Below are 12,989 nucleotides of genomic sequence, written 5' to 3'. Positions count from 1 at the left end.
AATATATTGGGGGCACCTGGATAGCTCACTAGGTTAAGCTTCCAATTCCTGGTTTTGGTTCAGGTCATGATCTCGTGGTTCCTAAATCTGAGCACTCCCACATCAGGCTCTGTGCTGACAGTGCAGAGACTGCTTGGAATTCTCTCTCCCCCCTCCCTCTGTCTCAACACAAATGAATAAACATTTTAAAAAATGATTCTCTGTCTCCCCCTCCCTTTCCCCCTCCCCCTGTCCCATTGCAAGTGCACACAATTTCTCTCTCTCTCAAAAAAACATTATACACACACACACACACACACACACACACACACACACACACACACGACGAACTCAATCTGGATACCAGGGATTCTCATTGCAATTGGATTATATATCACTTAAACATTTTCATACTGATTGTTACTTCTTAATTGTATCTCACATTTTAGTCAAAATCTTTGAAAATATTTTTAGAATTTGGTATACTTTCTTTGGATTTTTTTCTCTATAAGTTAATATATAATATAGACTGAGACCTTGCAAGTCTCTATTTTTTTTGTATTGCATTAATTTTTAGAAAACAGAAGACTAAATACAATCAAGTATTAGAGTAAGTAGCACAAATTCCTTAAGAAATCCAAGTCATGAAATTTTCTTTGCAATAAGACACATACCTAGATAATTGAGGGAACCAATTTTAGTACTTTTGATATGCAAGACACAGACTAATTACTCTTTAATATGATACTTGATTTAATCACCATTACAATCCTATTATGAGGTACTATTATTTTCCTTTTGTTCTAGTTGTTGAATCTAAGCCCTGAGGGTGAAATAATTTGTCCATCATTCTCTAAGAAGTCTTTTTTAAGAATCATTGTCATACTGTTTAGAGATAAATATTACCAAAGTATAGTCTAAATATCTGGTAATTAGCTGATATATGAACATCCAAATTTGATATAAGAAAGCATCTTGTGCTAATGATAAGACAGGATGGGTTCTCAAAATATATTATGTAAGTTGAAGGTATGATTGGCTATATGTAGGTCTGCTGTATTGAAACTTGGAGGCTTGATAATGTAGTAAGAAATGGAAAATGGTAGCAAGCAACTATAATACAACACTTTCCTTATATGAAAATAGAGTTAACAGAATTGGTCCTTGAGTACTAACGGGGTTTTTCTTCCAACCTAAAAATTAAAAAATAAATCATAAAAATAAACACATGGAGATAACTGACTGACTGACTGACTGTTTGTGTGACTTCTGGTCTGTTAGATTCCTCACTCCCTAAGGTTACTAAAAGCATCCAACTTTAGGTCCACTTCAAACGAACAAGGCAGGTACAGAGACACCAAGGAGACATTCAGGTACATTCTGAGTCCAGAGACTTTTTGAAGACCTTATTTCTGGACTGATAACGACTAAAATGGCAATGGCCTAAGGTGATTAGCAGTTATCTTTCTTCCAATACCAGAACGTGGACCCATTTCTGTGGGCTGAGTGGACAGAATGGACGGTGTAGCTCTTGATTTGACAGATAGCTCTAGCACCATATGTAAATGCCCATCTCACCAAATTCTCAAAACTGACAATTATGACTTTAATACCTAAATTTCCTTCTTTAAAAATATTCACAAGGATTATATTAATCAGTGAAAATGCTTATAAGCAAAAAAAAAAAAAAAGACTGCTGTATTAAGCAGTATTGATATGTAAAATAAACCTACATGCAGAGAACTACTGATTCAACAGCAACCAAATTATCTACATTCTTTTTTTTTATTAGCATGAAAATAAATGGTTGATATATTTTTGCTGGAAAGTTGAAGAGCCAATTATGTAGGGCAGTGGTTTTCAAAATGTGGTCTCCACATGAGCAAACTCAATATCGCAGAACAAAATCAAGTATAAGTAATCAAGAATGCACATAAACAAAAAATATTAAATGGCAATATATGATAGCATTTAAAACAGAATGATGTTTTATGGCAATTAAATGGCAATATATGATAGCATTTAAAACATAATGATGTAATAAGACAGTGTGGAATAGAAAGAGGCATTGAACTATGGTAGGAAGAACGATGGTGTGACACCCTGGGATGAAAATGTCATAGTAAGCGCAAAGGTCCTGAGGTTGGAATAATCCTGGCTTTTAAGGAAAGGGGGAATATTGGTGGGACTAGAATAGAACAAGCAAATGGAGGAGAGTGGCCAGGTGCTGAAAAGGGGCAGATTATGCCCTTATTTTCCACAGGAAACAATGTTTTCTTCTAAGTACTTTGGGTTATAGCCCTAATAGCTTACTTTCTTATCACTCCTGTCATCTAGTCCAAATCACCAATATTCTCTCTTTGTTAACTACTGTGGTAATTACTTAACTGGCTCCCCTGTATCCTCTCTTTCACCCCTTCCAAGCTCTGCACTGCAACAACAGTGATATTTATATATGTAAATTGTATGTGTATTATGTCTCCTCTACTTAAAATCCCTCAGTGACTTCCTATTGTGTTTAGAATAAATTCTAACACCTAATTGTGACCGGGGTAAAGGTCAAGTGAATTAACAGATATTGGCCACTAAGAGCAGTGCTTGGCATATGTGCAGGACTCAGGGAATGTGAATTAAATGTTTTCCTATACAAATATGGCATGGCATTTTTCTCCATGTCTAGACTAACTCTTCTTTTTCTCTTTTCTAGTGCTCTGTTAGTTACAAACAACCCAACTATGGAAGACAGCTGTGATACCTGGATTACAGGGCCCAGAACAGCAGTGGAAAATGAACAGGGTTGGGTTGTAAGAAAAAATAAGGGATAGCTGGAGACTGGGAAGTTGGAAGATATAAGTAGAATTAAAAGGATATTGCTACTACTGTATACAGTTCCAACTGAGTATTCCCATTGGGAGAGCTGTCCCATGGTTGAGAGTTTTTTATTTTTTCCAAGGGAAGTAGAAATCATACTTTTATAAGAAATGTCTGAATCTAAGCTTGTAAATACTGGCATTTAATTAAACTTTTAACTGTACAGGCACAAAAGAACTCATCCACATGCCAGATTCAGCAGTTGGCTGCTAGTTTGAAGCTTTTACTATTATGGAAGGGGGGATATAAGACCAATAAGTTTGATGAGGATATGAGAAAGAGATTTGGATCATCTAATTTTGTTCAAGAAGAATAGAGCCAAGGTCTTGAGCAAAAATCAAATAATTCTGTTTGGTTTTTCTCAATAAAGATCACACATTTTCAGTGCATACATAGGCCAGCTACCGTTCTTAAAGTGTTACACATATTAATACTTAAAACTACCCGAGAGATGGATACTATTTTTATCTCTCGTTAGTGATGGAGAAATTGAAAACCAGATAAACTAAGGATGTGCCAAGGCCCTCAATTCAAGAAAGAGATGGAAAAGGACCATAGAGGAGTGTACTATGAGGCTCTAGGTAATTTTGCCTGGGATCTGCTTTACACAGCATCCACTGATGATTACTAGTCCCAGCAGACCATCTCTAAGAATTTCAAAACATCACATAATGTGTCTGTCCCAGCTTTAATAGTAAATAGGCCAGCTTGTTCTGCAAATGCTTATATATATTTTCATCTTTCTTCCCTCATCTTCATGCTCTCCAGACCAGCCCACCTGTTCCATCAACCCCCATACAAGGGTGTTTCTCCATCCTTGGGGAATACAGCCACCAATACTGAAGCACAAGAATGCAATGACATAATGGTGATTGCTTTTTTTTTAAATCAAATTTACAAAGAAAATGCACTGCCAGCAAGATCTCTGTCAGGTCACAGCTGTTTCACAGTGAGTCATCCATCACTCTCAGGACTATCCCACATGGACCAAAGCAATGAGATCCCACGCACCAGGGAATAAATAAAGTTATGCTAACTCAAGAATGCCTCTCATCTAATATTTGCAGGAATCTTTTACACTGGTTAGGTGAAGAGAATGCAGAATTGCTGCATCAACATACTATAAGTATTTTTAGTGAAACTCTAATATTAGAATTTTGAAAATGAATGATTACCTCTGCAAAGAGAGTACTGCATTCTACCAGAGCTTTGGGAATTTATACACTTTCCTTTGCCAAACAAGAAAAAAAATCAAAAAGTTAAATTGCTTTTAATAGGACCCACCAATAGGTCCTTAATAGGCCCAGTAGGAGAAATAGACAACTGTCCAATAGTAACATTTGAATTTGGTCCAAAACTTCTGACATTCACAGAATATATCCTCCAATTGCCTGTTATAAAGCCTGAAATTTCCATTTTATGCAATGAAGCATCATGCCCATGAAGTAGTAATAAATGGTCATGAAATATTTGCAGTGATTGACTTATTCTCTTGCAAAGATAAAGCCTTTGTGTGGTGCTCCAAATGGAGAGCTTGGGTAGCCTAGGCATTAAATATAGTGTCAAAAGGAGATAGGATATCACCAAGAGAGAAAAAAAGATGCCAAATAAAACACCAATTTGATAAATTTGACCAGGGCTGGCCATGCTGCTCTATTTCCTTGGAAAACAAAATTAGAAAAACAAAGAAATAGAAAAAAGAAAGAAAGAAAGAAAGAAAGAAAGAAAGAAAGAAAGAAAGAAAGAAAGAAAGGAAGGAAGGAAAGGCAGTGATCAAAAACCAACCAACCAAGCAAAAAACAGAACAAAACTAAAAATATCAAGAGCCAGTAATATGTTTAACTGTTTGACTTGGAATGCACATGCTACCAACTTCTCTTATAAGGTATCAGTGTAGGTAGACTTAGTCCTTTGAAACCAGGAAGTTTATTAGAAAGTTTTTAGAAGATGAGTACTCATTTCTCTATTACCTATTACTATTTTATTTTTATGTATTTTTTAAACTAATTTATCTAAACCACTATCATCTCAATAGGTAGTTAATATAAAAATTTATCAAGTTGATATTTTATCTTTTTTTAACATACTAAATCTTCAAATCTTGTTTATGTTTTACACTTACAGCTCATTCTAATTGTAAGCTACATTTTCAATGGCTAAAGTGAAGTCAGTCTCATGAAAGCAATAAAGTTGTATTTAATGGAAAAATATTATTAAATAATTCATTTTTTCAAATGCAAATTAATTACAGTTAAATAGAAAATTAAGTTATTTGCTTGTTCCAAACATATTATAAGTTTTCAATAGATATTTGTTGGTTACCATAATGAGTAGCACAAATCTAAAGGAATGGGTCATGTTGAAGGGTTTACACATAAGATAAATACATTAACATCTCTCAGTAGCCTTAAAGAAAAACATAGAAGGAAAAATTCTAATTCAAATTCAAACCATAATCAAAATGAAGCACTTCTGTGGGAGAAAATATCTGTCAGGACAAAGATCCTTCTATATGTCCAAGCTGACATATAGAAATGAAGACTACACCAGCTTTTTATTTAGACTATATAAGAATATTAGTTCTTCCATTCATTGTCTGGAGTGTCAATATTGGTAATGAAAAAGGTTTGCTCTTGAAAATCTAATTAGACCTACATGTTCTACCTATGAAACTGGAATAAAATCAAGGGAAAATTATCTCTAAATGATAATAAAAACATCAATATGTTTATCATTAAAATAAATGGATAGAATAAGTTATAGTATCATTTATAATGCCCACTTAGGTTATTCATATAATAATTTACTTAATCTGATTTTCAAAGTTTGAGGATAGCCATGTATAGAGATCACTGATTCAGTGACTTTATAATATTGATTCTTCTACCACTTGAAGAAATAAATATATAAGCTTGTGTTTAGTTAAAGGGTATAACGGTATTTCTTGGAGTCACCATACATTTAGAGTGCAGTTAATTCTTCCCTATGAAATTACAAATAAAAAAATCATGGTTGACCAGAGAAAAGATAAACATTATGCCTTAAATATTTACCCAGAGCACATCAACTTAAATGCTGTGGGAAATATATCCTCTATTGTTTTAACCCAGACATTTCTTTCCCCTCTATTTGCAAATTGTCAATACCTGCTTATGCATCCACATTCTCAACTGAAGGCATTACTGCTAACTTCATTGAAAAATTGCAGTAATATAAAAAATTTCAATAGCCCTGACCACTATATCTACTCTCTGATGCATATTTGTACCCATTTACTCTATGTGAACATCCTGTGTTCCTAATGAAGGCTGACTGTTTCATTTTTACATTAGATTCCATCTTCCTTCATCTACTCTCCAGCAATTAATTCACTTTCTTATTATTAATATTTCTCTGACTAGTAATAAAGTTTCATTAACCTATATTTAATATCTTCTCCCATCTTAAAAGAAAAGGTCTGTCTTGACACAAACACCCCTATGGCTATTTCCCTATACGCTGCTGCCCTTTACTGAAAACTTCAAAAAAAAGTTATCTAGCCTCACTATCTGCAAGCCTTCTCCTATTCCTTCCTACTCTCTCGAACACACTTGAATGAATTTCACCCTATCACTTCCCCTGAAACTTGTCTTTTTTGTCAGTGACCTCTATGTTGATCAATCTAATGATCAGTTCTCAGTTAATACCTTTCTGAGTTAGATTATTTCTCTTTTCTAAAACATTTCTTTTTTCAGGAAAATCACAACATTCTGGTTTTCCTTCTATCTCAAAAATTCTTCTCCTGATATCTTTACTCTTTCCCACACTCTGAACATTTGGCACACATTAGGACTGAATCAATGGAATTGTAATTGAACATTAGAATGCAGTCTTTAGAACTATTTTACAATCAGTTGCATGATTTCTTCTAGTTTCAAGGCTTCGAATGTTGTTACTTTGTGGGCAACACGTGCCTTTACAGCTCCAGTCTGGAACTTTTTCCTATCTCTGGGCTCATACATCCAAATGACAAGTTGGCTTCTCTACTTGGATATCTTATAGGCATCTCAACTTAAAACCAGACTCCTTGTCTTTCTCCCTGGGATGTTTCCCATGTTATCAATCACTAATCATTCTTCTACTTGTTCAGGTAAATAACCTCAAGAGTAATCCTTCACTCCCATTTCTCTCCTGCCTGTATCCAAGTTGTTTTGTAATTTTGTATTTATTTGATTAAAGAGTTGACTATAATTCTAAATATATATTTACTTTATATTTTATCTATTAAGTGTTCACATCTTTTATCCATTTTCATTTTGGAGTGCTGCTCTTTTAGTTATTTTTTAAAACCTTTTAAAAAATGTTTATGTATTTATTTTGAGACATAGAGAGTGCAAGCAGGAGAGGGGCATGTTTTTCATGCTGCCTGCACAGAGCCTGACGTGGAGCTCCATCTCACTAAGTGAGATCATGACCTGAGCCGAAATCAAGAGTCAGATGCTCAACCAACTGAGCCACACAGGTGCCCCATGTTTTAGTTATTCTTTATTGGTATGTACTACTAGTTCTTTTTGTCTAGAATAGAAATTGCCTTATTGCATTGTTCTAGAGTTTATAAATAGCATAGTGTCATTGTTTGAAAAGAGATGAAAAATACATAAATATAAAGCAAATTAATTATAATCTAAAATCCTACCACCCTGAGAAAAATACCATTAATATTTCAGTGATCATCTTTTTAAAAATATCTCTGATTAATAAAGATAATTTTAATAATAGGACCATAGCACATCTGAAATCCTTGCATTTTATTTTATTTATGTGTTCCCACTGGCCACATTTACCTAAAGCAGTTTCTTTCTTTTCTTACCTTCCCTTTTTCTGCTCCCTTCCTCACATCATCTCCTGAAAGACTCACCCTATCTCCTACTGCAGGTATACACTGTGAATAAGCCACTGAGTATTCTTACATAGCTCTCTAGGCCAATATAATCAAGCCTCATGAAGGCTATATAATCTTTTTCTCTCTCTCTCCCACTCTCCCCCATCACAGAGATGTTTAGTAATGATTGATTCTTGTCAAATACATATATAAATAAGGTACATCCAGAGAAGTTCTCTGTCTCGTCTTCCCTTGACCCCACTTAGGCAACAATTTTTGTTCACTTTTTGCCTCATCCCTATCCTTTTTTTAACTATAAACAAATATATTAATATGTCATTACTTCCTTCCATCTTTTCTTAGATGCATGGTAGTATATTATACACATTTTCTCCAACTTGCATTTTTTTCGTCTAAAAAAGCTGTCCTGGATACCACTATGTAGTATGTAATATATAAAGTTCTACCTCCTTTCTTTTTAAAGGACCCTAAAACTTCATTGTGTGGATGTATTCTAATCATTCAACCACTTTTTTGCTGATGGACTTTTGGCAGTAATTGGAGTTGTTTATATGTCTTTTAATATTTTTATAGTGTATCATTCTGTTATATTCCTAGGAATGGTATCAATAGGTAAACTCATATATAATTTTTCTAGATATGGAATTTCACATTTCCACTGACATGAGAAAACTTTTTTTCAAATATTGTCGGCAATTATTGTTTTGTAAAATACAGCCAATACCTCAATGTAGTATCACCTATTCTTATGAGTGCCACTGAACTCATTTTAATATGTTCAAGGGTCATTTGTATTTTTCCTTATAAACTGTCTTTTGCTTATTTTTATATCAGGATGTTGTCCTTATTTTCTTGCCCTCTGCTTCTTCTTACATAGTTATAAATATCACTGGCTTCTTGCCACTCTCAGTGGCTGGACTCCATTCAGTTATACCTTATAGTTTTGGGGATTTTTCATCTAATTTATTTTCTTATAAACGTTTTATTTTTGTATAATTTCAAATTTATAGAAAGGTTGCCAAAATAGCACAATGAATTTTGTGCTTTACCTAGATTATCAGTTGGTATATTTTGCCTCATTTATTTGCTCTATTTCTCTCCAATTATCTATATATAAACACAAATACAAACAACTTCAGTATATGTTTCTTAAGAAGGAGGAGAACATTCTTCTGTATAACTATAATACAACTGTCAAAAATCAGAAAATGTAACATTGATATAATGCCATTATCTAATTCACAGTACATGTTTAAATTGTGTCAATTGCCCAAATATCTACTTCTTTTTTTCCACTTCAGAATCTAGTCCAGAATCATGCATGGCAGCTAGGTGTCATGTAGCTTTAGTCTCATTTAATCTTGTACAGCTTTTCAGTCTCTCTTTGTTTTTCTTGATCTTAACATTTTTTGAAGAGTATATGCCAGTTATTTTGTACAGTCTCCCTCTATTTAATGTATCTGACATTTCCCTGTTAGATTCATTTTATGCATGTTTAGCAAGAATACCACAGAATATATGCAGCCTCAGCATCAGGAGAAATATGAGGTTGGTTTGTCCTACTGTTGGAGTTGTTACCTTACATATTTATGAAGTGTCCACTAGGTTTCTTCACTGTAAGATTACTTTCCCCCTATATAATTAATGTTATTTGGGGGAATATATATTATATAAATATCCTGTTAATCACCAAGCTTTCAACCACTAGTTTTAGTAACCAATGACGATTTTCTAATTGAATTTTTTTCTTCTATATCTTATTACTTGACATTCTGTTAAAGGAAGAACTTTCTTTTATCACCCTTTAATTTACTTATTTATATTCTTATTTATATAAGCATGGACAAATGGATTCTTATTTTATAATCATATGTATCATTATTTCAATCTATCCTCAAATAATCCCAGATTTTTCCAAAGGGAGACATTTAAGCTCGTTTCTTTGCCCTTTGATTATATCCCCATAATTCTTTTAACATTTTGTTATCCTTTAACAGAAAAAGATGTTGCAGATTCATCTTTTATCCTCCATGATCCAAACCTGGAATCATTTCTTTTTCTCTGAAGTACCCTCTGGTGACCAAAGAGACCTACCTGCTTAGTCCAGGACTGCAGAGAAATTCCAGAGCACTTCAGTAAGGGCTGTGGATATTTTTCAAAGAAGTTCCACCTGAGCTTTAACCTTCCGAGGGCCCCTATTGGAGAATAAAAAGAAAAAGTGAAGATAGGTGTCTTGGGGAAGAAAATAGGTTCTCCTGCCCAAACTGGGAAATGGATCTGACTCTATTAGCTTTTTAGAAACTCCATAAAATTTGCTGAATTTTTATTGTCATAATTTCATAATTCTTATTTTTATTTTAATTATTTTTATATTTACATCTCTCATTTTGTGACTTGCTTTTAGATATTAAAAGTATTATTCATTTTCCCTACTTTTTCCTATATATTTATTATTCAATTTCTTGCTTTTTGATTTTGGCCATTTTTGTGAATGGGGGTATATTAAACCAACCCTCTTACCAAGAATAACTATTAAATCTGTGTAAAACATTTAAAAAAATCTATCTGAAGGCATTAGAAAAATTAAGAAACCAGCAAGAACCAGAGAATTAAATGTTCCAGAAAGGATGGACATGTAGATGAGTGAATCCAATATTCTACTCCTTGAGGCATTTTCCAATCTATAAAACATAGCTGAGAGATGGAGAAGTTTAGCAGAAAATAGTAGCTAAGAGGCTGAAAAGCTGGATAGAGCTCTTGGAAATCTTAAGAGACCACAAAAACAAAAATCAGAAATTAGAAATCACAAGGAGAAAGAACAATGATAAACAGCCCAGGATTCCACTGGTACCACTGAAAATTTGCAGCTTGGAGACAGTAAGGGCAAACCAGAAATAAAACAGCCTTTACAAATATTGAAATTTTTGTTTGAATTAGGTCAATACCCTAGTTTAAGAGTATCAACTCCTTTATTAACTTTTGACCAATAAAAAGGAAATCTTAGGTGGAGAATTATAACATCATCAGAACCACAAATGATCTTTATAAGAATTCATGATCAGTGTTTTTTATTCTAGCAAACAACTCTGGCATACCAGACAACACCAAATGTCCAAAACAAAACAAAACAAAAATATAACATAAGAAAAAATTATTTGATCCAGAAATTGGATTTAATTATACACTAAATTTAAAATAAATAGTATATTGAAATAACACATTTGATAAAATAGCGAACAAGACGGAGAATTTCAGCTGAGAACTAGAATCTCTGAAATAGACTCAAATAGAAAATTTAGAAATAAAAAAACAAGGTAACTAAAATTAATACTCAATACATTGATTTGACAGAAGATGACCGAAAGTAAGGATTAGTGAAATGGATTGATAATAAGGATATAAATATCCATACTGGAATACAAAGAGAAAAAATTTGGAACATGTAGAAAAAAGTACAAGAGAAAGAGGAGAGAGAAGATGTGGTGTTACCAGAGCTTAGAACCCCAGGAGGTAGAATCAAAGTGAAGACTACCTGTAGGAAAGGGAGGTCCAAGCAGTATCAGGAGTCAGGGATGATCTCTACGCACTACAAAGATGTCATACTGAGCAGACCTATGATGGCTTCTATTTATCTTCCACCATCCAATATTTCACATCTCCAACATGGAAGCAACTGTACAAGAGAAGATGGGAAATGGAACTCCCTATGTTATAGAGTACAGATGTGAGGGTAAATGAATATGAAAGCAAATCATCAGTTAACCTGCACAGATACCAACTTTTCAAGTTCCCAAGGATGAAGCTGATTCCCCTGCTCCTATTTTCTTACTTATCTTTGACCACTTTAATAGAAAACCAAAGAAAAGAGTTTAATGTCTGTGACTAGGATGATGGTTCATCCAGATTTCCCAGATAGAAGCTAATTTGAAAAAAAATACATACATTGAGATTAATCCAAAAACTACCAGTGAAACAAACAATTCAAGAAAGATAATGAATTAAAGCACTCTTTGACTATCTCAGTACTAGCGAGTAACATTCTTCTTTAGCAAAAATATGCAGTCTAGTTTCTGTTCCTAGATACAATATACACTCAGTCACATCTTTCCTCACCAAAGGAAGTTACATTTATCTTAGTTAGCCCTTGGTTTTTGCTTTGTGGAATAGGATGCCTGAGAACATGTGGCTTCTCAGCCAGGCCTGAGAACAGCCATAGGAAAATGGCTCATTGTATTCTAAAAGGATGTCTTAAAAACTTTATTTCATAAATTATATAACATCTTCTTTAGTACTGATTATTAAATTTTAGGTACAAAATTAAATATCATTCAGAAATATTTGGCTTGAAAACTTTGGAGAAAATATTTTAAGTGAAATTGCTTTTCAGGCAGTAAAGAAATGGAATAAGTTCGGGAATTAACAAAATATATTATTTTTATCAAGTAATAAGCTCTAAAATAACTGGTAATGAAAAATCATGCTTTTTCTGATTTTTGTGTAACTGTGCCTAGTTTTTAGTAGGTAAAGAGTTTGACAATGTTATCTTTGAGCTAGGACCAGGATTATAATCTTACAATCTAACATTGAGTAAAGAGTAATTATGTTCTTAAATTTTCAAATGTATTCATGAGCCCTACCATGTACCCATCATGGTACTAAGCATGAGATTTATGAAGAAGAGTATGACAGTTTCATTCTCAAATTGAACACAATCTAGTGGAAGGGGTAGATTATTAATAGACATTTTATAAGAAATAATTTAGTACATTTTAATGAAAGATGTGTAAAGAATATTATGAGATTTTTGGTTAAGAAATTCTTTGCATAATAATAGAATTATTATAGAATAGCTATTACAGAATAGAATAATTTCATTGTATAGTAAGTAGAAAGCACAGGAATGAAAATTAGATTCATAGCTTATTTCTTTTTAAAAATTTTAATTCCAGCATAGTTAGTATACAGTGATATATTAATTTTAGGTTACAATATAGTGATTGAACAATTCTATACATTACTCAGTGTTCATCAAGATAACTATATTCCTAATCCCATTTGCCTATTTCACCCATTCCCCCCCCACCCACTTTCCATCCGGTAACCATCAGTTTGTTCTCTATTATTTCAGAGTCTATTTCTGAATTTTATTTTTTCTTTGTTCGTTTGGTTTCTTAAATTCCATGTATGACTGAAATCACATGGTTTTTGTCTTTCTCCGACTTATTTCACTTAGCATTATACTCTCTAGATCCATATG

The 12,989-nt window shown here is 33.2% G+C and overlaps 1 long non-coding RNA gene across 2 annotated transcripts in view; it reads right to left on the bottom strand.

The window, feature by feature from the left end:
- The window catches only part of LOC123606732, a 190,822-nt gene extending 180,899 nt beyond the window's left edge, over positions 1-9,923 (bottom strand). For both annotated transcript variants that reach the window (XR_006716472.1, XR_006716471.1), the window contains exon 1: positions 9,827-9,923. This is a non-coding gene — a long non-coding RNA (uncharacterized LOC123606732). The remainder of the gene's footprint in view (positions 1-9,826) is intronic.
- Between the last annotated feature and the right edge of the window lie 3,066 nt (positions 9,924-12,989).

Source organism: Leopardus geoffroyi, chromosome A2 (genome assembly GCF_018350155.1).
Source record: "Leopardus geoffroyi isolate Oge1 chromosome A2, O.geoffroyi_Oge1_pat1.0, whole genome shotgun sequence".
Lineage (NCBI taxonomy): Eukaryota > Metazoa > Chordata > Mammalia > Carnivora > Felidae > Leopardus > Leopardus geoffroyi.
The sequence above is the reverse complement of the archived record's forward strand: the minus strand, read 5'-3'. Positions and strand labels throughout refer to the sequence as shown.